The sequence below is a fragment of the Miscanthus floridulus genome, chromosome 3 (assembly GCF_019320115.1).
Source record: "Miscanthus floridulus cultivar M001 chromosome 3, ASM1932011v1, whole genome shotgun sequence".
Classification (NCBI taxonomy): domain Eukaryota; kingdom Viridiplantae; phylum Streptophyta; class Magnoliopsida; order Poales; family Poaceae; genus Miscanthus; species Miscanthus floridulus.
In genome coordinates, this window is record NC_089582.1 from 88,319,373 (window position 1) to 88,326,636 (window position 7,264).

Below are 7,264 nucleotides of genomic sequence, written 5' to 3' on the forward strand. Positions count from 1 at the left end.
CATGCCTAACCAGTGCATGCGATGCGATGATGCATGGTTCTCTCTCTCTCTCTCTCTCTCTCTCTCTCTCTCTCTCTCTCTCTCTCTCTCTCTCTCTCTCTCTCTCTATATATATATATATATATATATATATATATATATATATATATATATATATGATAACTTGACCCTGCTGCTAGCTATGGGAACGATTCATTATTATATCCCTAACATTATACTGTACTATTACTGGTGACGGGTCCCTACGTTGCTAGGAGACGACTAAACTTTTATACTAAAAACACATACATCACACGATAAGATAACAATAATATAAAATTAAGTACCGATATTAAAATGATATTTAATCCAAAAGGCAAATTTTATAAAATTAACATAACTTTTATGCCAAAAACACACGGATCGCACGATAAAATAACAATACTATAAAATTAAATACCGACATTAAGTAATATTTAATCCAAAAAGCAAAGTTCATGAAATTAACACTCTCACGAAGAGCGCGACGTCGCAGGCTCACCAACTCTACTTGTCGGGGACCAATATTAGGGTACCCGAAGAGGAGGAGCTAATGACCATCAACGGTGATTCATCCACATGATCAAGAGCACGATTACACCGCTTGCTGGATCCCTTCTCGTCCGGCCACTGAGACCATGGGCCCTACCTCGTCTGACCCTCGAGGGTTGGCACCACCTCGGTGGGCGCTGCGGCCATGGGCCCCATCTCGTCCGACCCCTGAAGATTGACTCCGCCTTAGGCCTCGCCTGACGTCCGAGGGGCGGCTCCGCCTCGCCCGACGTCCAAGGGCTGGCTCCGCCTCAGGCTAACTCCCAAGGGCTGGCTTTGCCTCGCTCGACGTCTGAGGGCCGGCTTCGCCTCGCCCGACGCCTGCGCACGACTCCTTCGTAACGACGCGCGTAGACAAGGCAGGGCACTCAAGTTAACCGTAATACCGAGGACCGTACCCAGCACGCCTGTAGGAAAGTACCGTCAAGCCATGCCAGAAGGGTACTTCACGACCTTCCAGGCATGTTAGAGCCCAAATACTATTGTAGGAGCCGACATTTGCCTTACAGTGTTGTAGGCGCCGACATTTGCCTTACAGTGTTGTGGGCGCCGTTATTTGCCCTCGGACACGGATCCTTACAGGAGCTCACGACAACTACTATGGTCCAGAAGGAAACTCGCGTCACCCACAGTATCGGACGTACGGTCACTGTGCTGCCTGCTCTCTGTATGGCTGCTAATTAGCAGCTGGTCCGTCGCGCCGCCCGTCGGGACAGGATGGGACGTGACAACCCGCTGATAATGCCAAGACATGGCATCGTCAGCGGACAGACACCCAGCGTGGTCCTATCAGGGTCAGCGGCCATGCGCTCGACATGGGGCCGTCCCTGTCCCCACCTACCATGTCAGCGGGCCCCGCACAGAGGCAAAGGAAGACCCGGCGTCCTTGAAGGACTTTCTTGGCCTCTAGTTTTCCTCTTTTCTTCCGTCTGTAATCCCTGCTCTCCCTTGGCCTATAAAAAGGGAAAGTAAGGCACCCCACTAAGAGGATCGATTTCAACACACCATAGTAGAACCACTAGCATCGATTCATCACATCACATATCACACTACATCATAGCTAAGCAGCGACCTAGCTCTCGGCATCTATTCGATCTTTCCATTAGAGACTTAGGATCTCTCTCTCTCTTGCCCGTTTGTAACCCCTACTACAAACTTTTGGCTGCTGGCCGGAAGGACAATCGCTTGTTGGAATTCTGGAGGAATTTGGATGGTTTGGAGGAATGCTGGAGGAATCTGTGAGAAAAAAATACTGTTCCAGATGAAAAAAAAAAGTAGATCAAGTTGGATTTAAAGACACGCGAACGGAGCCAATACCTTTGCATGCGTTGGAGATGGATAGCTAGCAGAGAGTTGCACTCCAACTTCTCAAGATCCTGCACTCCACCATCGCTCTCATGGAGCGACACAGCTCGATCTGTTTTGTCACGTTCCAGCATTATTTTCTGCCCACCACAAGCAGAGCAGCACTTTAATTTCCAACGGACGAAGGATCGGATGCTGTAAATAAACCTGAAATAAAGGGGTAATTAATACAGAGTAAGCAACAAAAAGAAGAAAAGGTACGTACGGTGTGTGTGGTCGAGAACATTGGCACGACGCATCTCTGTCTTGATTGGAGTTTCTTCCGTCGTCTTGTCTAGGGTTGCTGTTGCTTACTTCCTCCGTCCCTAAATGTTAGACGCCACGATTTACGTATCGATAACTTTAATTCGATTTATAGAAAATACATGCAACATTTTTATCTGTAAATAAATTAATTAAAAAACTAAATTCAAATATTTATTCAATGATACTAATTATGTATCATAAATATTAATATTTTTTAATATATATTTAGTTAAAGTTATTTTTGGGAAAACGAAAACGATAGATATTTAGGAACGGAGGGACTACTCCCTCTGTCCCGTATTGATTGTCGCTTGTGCATCTGGACCCATCTCTTTGTCCACATTCATAGGTTTTATGCTACACCTCCTTAAAAGCTACAACGACACTGATAAAGGGATAGAGGGAGTATGTCTCAAGCTTTGACCTGCTGCCAAGAGACAAAAAAAAAAAAATTACCGTCCACTTGATGCGCACTATCAACCGTCGTGCCACGCCAGCATGACAGTGATGGCTCCCTTAAAAAATGGTACGGCACGGGATCCTGCATCTCCACACGCTCTCTGAATGATTCTGCATCTATCCTGTAAAAGAAAAAGGTAATTATATATGCATGCCTAACCAGTGCATGCGATGCGATGATGCATGGTTCATATATATATATATATATATATATATATATATATATATATATATAACTTATCCTGTAGCAAAAATAACTTATTCTGCAGCCACTTTGAGTTACGATAATTACTATGTTAATTTACGAGATTATAGTAACTCCTTACTACGTGGTTTACTATAACATTATGATAAATATCCCCATCTGTTATAGTAACCCAACTATCGTAAATATGTATTGACATTATCGTAAATTAGTATATAAAATTATTGTAAATGAAGGTGGCTACAGAATAACTTATTTTGTAGCTGGCTACTGCTGAATATTATATATATATATATATATATATATATATATATATATATATATATATATATATATATATATATATATATATATATATATATATATATGCGCCTGTGATAACTTGACCCTACTGCTAGCTATGGTAACGATTCATTATTATATCACTAACATTATACTGTACTATTACCGGTAGCGGGCCCGTACGTTGTTGGGAGACAACTAAACTTTTATATTAAAAACATATAGATCACACGATAAGATAACAATAATATGAAATTAAATACCAACGTTAAAATAACATTTAATCCAAAAGGCAAATTTCATGAAATTAACATAACTTTTATGCTAAAAACACACGGATCGCACGATAAGATAACAATACTGTAAAATTAAATACCGATATTAAGTAATATTTAATCTAAAAAGCAAAGTTCATAAAATTAACAATCTCACCAAGAGTGCGGCGTCGCAGGATCACCAACTCTACTTGTCGGGGACCAATATTAGGGTACCCGAAGAGGAGGAGCTAATGACCATCAACGATGATTAATCCACGCGATCAAGAGCACGATTACACCGCTTATCGGGTCCCTTCTTGTTCGGCCACCGAGACCATGGGCCCTGCCTCGTATGACCCTCGAGGGTTGGCACCACTTCGGTGGGCGCTGCGACCATGGGCCCCGTCTCGCTCGAACCCCGAAGGTTGACTCCGCCTTGGCCGACGTCCGAAGGCTGGCTCCGCCTCACCCGACGCCTGCGCGCGACTCCTTCGTAACGATGCGTGCAGACAAGGCAGGGCACTCAAGTCAACCGTAATACCGAGGACCGTACCCTGCACGCCTATAGGAAAGTACCGTCAGGCCATGCCAGAAGGGTACTTCGCGACCTTCCAGGCATGCTAGAGCTCAAATAGTGTTGTAGGTGCCGATATTTGCCTTACAGTATTGTAGGCGTCGATATTTGCCTTACAGTGTTGTGGGCGCTGTCATTTGCCCTCGAGCACGGATCCTTACAGAAGCTCACGACAACCACTACGGTCCAGAAGGAAACTTGCGTCACCCACATTACTGGATGTACGGTCACTGTGCTGCCTGCTCTATGTATGGCAACTGGTCAGCACGCTGGTCCGTCATGCCGCCCGTCGGGACAGGATGGGACGTGACAACCCACTGACAATGCCAAGACATAGCATCATCAGCGGGCAGACGCCCAGCGTGGTCCTATCAGGGTCAGCGGCCATGCGTCTGACATGGGGCCATCCCTGTCCACGCCTGCCATGTCAGTGGGGCCCGCACAGAGGCAAAGGAAGACCCGGCATCCGTGAAGGACTTCTTTGGCCTCTGGTTTTCCTCTTTTCTCCCATCTGTAATCCCTGCTCTCCCTTGGCCTATAAAAGGGAAAGTAGGGCACCCCACTAAGGGGATCGATTTCAACACACCATAGCAGAACCACTAGCTTCGATTCATCACATCACATATCACACTGCATCATAGCTAAGCAGCGACCTAGCTCTTGGCATCTATTCGATCTTTTCATTAGAGACTTAGGATCTCTCTCTCTCTCTCTCTTGCCCGTTTGTAACCCCTACTACAAACTTTTTAGTGCTAATAACATGAGCAATGGCCACGAACTAGACGTAGGGACATTTTGCCCGAACCAGTATAAATCTTGTGTCTTTTTAGCATACCGTCCGGGCCAGACGCGCAATAACACAAATTTACTCGTTGGTGTTTACTCGAAACACCGACAGTTGGTGCACCAGGTAAGGGCTTTGCGCATCCCAACATTAACATCAGGCCACGGATGGCTATTCACGGCATTAGCTGGTCCCGGGCGCAGACGTGCGCTTCAGGGACCTGGACTTCATCATCACGGTGGGAGGAGAGTTGGCATTGGCTCACGCCGCCATCCAACCTCTCCCATCCATCGACCTCGACACAGTCAACGAGGTGGTTGAGGAGCTGCAACCGCATGCACCGGGGGCCCACGCCCCTAGAAACAACCAACTCCTCGACTACGGGAGGCTTGAGCGCCAACTCAGTGTCTTTCTAGGACCCCAGCCGTCCTAGGAGGACCTACGCAACCTCACCTTATCTTACGCCAATGACATGGCATGGCTCACCGGAGGGGATCCCCTCTCTTTGGAACACCTTATCTAGAGTGCCCTGACAATACTCCCATTCGGTCTCCAACACCGCAGAGATCGTCAGCCACCTTGTGGCGCAACGCATGATTCCACCTCCCATGAATGATGAATTCATAGGGGTGATCGAACACATCATGGAATCTTTCCATGAGCTCCTCACAGAGGAGCTAGAGTCGCCCTCTGGCTCTGACTCTAGTAGAGGGAGTCATCACCCCTCTCGCGAATGCTTCATGACAGGTACCCCTAAGGGACACGTCAAAACCATTCACTAGGAGGAGGCTATCCCGGTGAACGACCTCAGTGACGAGGTTGAGGGGGAGATGGTGACCCCACCTTGCATGTGGGTGGAGCAGCTGAAAGCCCGACACTAAGAGATCAAGGAAGCATGACTCCAACACGAGCAGGAATGTGCGGAGCTCGATAGGGAGATCGAGCACCACGGAGATGGTGGGCGCGCATGTGCCATGGCCCATGATGTGAACCAAAGGATCATCGTCGATGATGAAGCCCTCCCTCACTTCACCCGAGTGAGCCAGAACATCGCCGTTACGATGGCCTTGCTCCGTGGTCTTCTAGAGGCCATGACGCCTAATGATCGTCAGGCCCACCGTGAGATTTGCACACTACTCGAGCGTGCGGCGGTGCAGCAGACTAAGAGAATGTTGGCTCGACGATGCGAGCTTGATGCCAGCCAGCACACGCCCTTGGAGTGCCCTGGCAGGGACGCGTCAGTCCACCAAGGGATGCAAGGAAGTAGGCAACACACCGCAGTCCTGGTGCATCAGCGTCTCAGCCACAACCATGATGCACACAACATCCTCGATGCCCGCAGACGTGGCTCTGATGACCCAAGGGAGGGAGCTAGCTGCGGTTATCACCCTCGCTGTGGCGGACGCTACGACAGCGATGAGGACTGAAGCCCAAGCCTTGGCCTGCTGGGGCCTTAGGCCTTCAGCCGACACATCCTCAACGCTGCCTTCTTAGCAAGGTACCAACCATCAACCAACATCCTGAAGTACTCTAGGGAAACAAACCCCAGACTATGGCTCAAGGATTATCGGCTTTCCTACCAAGCGGGTGGTACGGATAATGACAATTTCATTATCCGCAACCTTCCATTGTTCTTGGCCAATTTGGCACGAGCATGGTTGGAACACCTGCCATCCAACAGAATCCAGAGTTAGGTGGACCTGAAGGAGATCTTTGTGGGGAACTTCTAGGGCACATACAAGCGCCTTGGGAACCCATGGGACCTCAAGAATTGCTGATAGGAGGCTGGTGAAACCCTCCGTGGGTACATCCGGTGTTTCTCCTAGTAGTGCAACAAGCTACCTAATGTCGCTAACGCCGACATTATAGGAGCCTTCCTGTCCGGGACCACCTTTGAGTCCCTGGTTCACAAGCTACGATGCAAGGGCCCGTGAACCACCAAGGAACTCCTCGACATTACCACCAGCCATGCCTCGGGTGAAGAAGCGATTGGAGTGATCTTTGATCATCTCACTGGCAAGGCGAGGTGGGAAGAGGACGCTGGTGAAGGAGCCTCCAACTGTTCCACCAAAAAGAAGAAAAAGCAATGACATGAGGGCTCGCTCGTGGCTACCACTGACCGCAGGGGTGGTCAGAAGCCCACGGAGGGCACTTTGAACCACTTTGAAAAACTACTTGAGGGGCCATGCCCGAACCATGCCTTCCCTATGAAGCAGTTCTTGTCTAGAGGCTCCAACAAAGGGGAGCACAGGAAGGACCCTGACCCTACCATGGACGACATCAAGGGGAAGGACGGTGGCTTCCCAATGCCGAATGGCTGCCTCATGATCTTCAGAGGATCGGTGGCCTACGACTCCAAGCACCGCTAGAAGGTCACGCGTCGCGAGGTCTACACGACCAAACTGGTCACAACTACCTTCCTCCGATGGTTAGAGTCCACTATAACCTTCGATAGGGCTGACCACCCGGAGAGCATCCCACAACTAGGGAGATACCCGCTCATCATCGACCCGATCATCGGC